Source organism: Trichechus manatus, unplaced genomic scaffold, assembly GCF_000243295.1.
Source record: "Trichechus manatus latirostris isolate Lorelei unplaced genomic scaffold, TriManLat1.0 scaffold00018, whole genome shotgun sequence".
Lineage (NCBI taxonomy): Eukaryota > Metazoa > Chordata > Mammalia > Sirenia > Trichechidae > Trichechus > Trichechus manatus.
In genome coordinates, this window is record NW_004443954.1 from 16,382,950 (window position 1) to 16,383,890 (window position 941).

Here is a 941-nt window from a genome sequence, read left to right on the forward strand (position 1 = left end):
ACATCCTATGTATTCTTCCATTTCATGGTTGATAGACATTTTGGTTGTTTTCATATTTTTTTTTACAAACAGCAGTGCTATAAATATTATTTATATCCTCAAATGTATATATTTTATAATTTTAGTAGGCTATAAATTTAGGAGTGGAGTTTCTGGATCATAACGTATATGCATCTTCACCTTTACAAGGTGTTTACAAATATTTTATAAAGTAGGTGCATCAATGTACCCTACCACTGAACAACAACAACAAAAACAAGCCAGCTGCTGTCCAGGTGATTTCTACTCATGGTAACCCCATGTGTGTCAGACGAGAACTACGCTCCATAAGGTTTTCAACACTGTGACCTTTCAAAAGCAGATTGCCAGGGTTTTCTTGTGAGGCACCTCTTGGTCAGTTCAAACTGACAACCTTTTGGTGAGGAGTCAATCAGTTAACCATTTGCATCACCCAGGGAGTCCCACCCTACCATTGTTATTGTTAGTTGCTGTCCAGTTGATTCAGACTCATAGCAACCTCAAGTGTGCAGAGTAGAACTACTCCATAGAGTTGTCAAGGGTGTGACTTTTCAGAAACAGATTGCCTAGCCTGTCTTCCAAGGCGCTTCGGGGTGGGTTTGGACCACCAACATTTCGGCTACTAGTCGAGTGTGGTATATAAATGAATGTTCCCTTTGCTCCTTTACTTCACATCCTTGACAATGCTTGGTGTTGTAAGTGGTGTTTCCCAGTATTAGTTACATCCTTCCTTCTGTTTTGCACTTCACTTCCCTACCCCTAGAGATACCTGAGAACGCCAATTCCTGAACTTTTCTTAAGTTCTGCAATGCAAATCAGGTTATTTCTTTTCTTTCTTTACTGACTGCTTTAGTTTCAATTGTCTCTGATCTTTTATATAGGTTTCTGCTTGTTCTCCTTTCCAACTTGACTTTTATCATCTC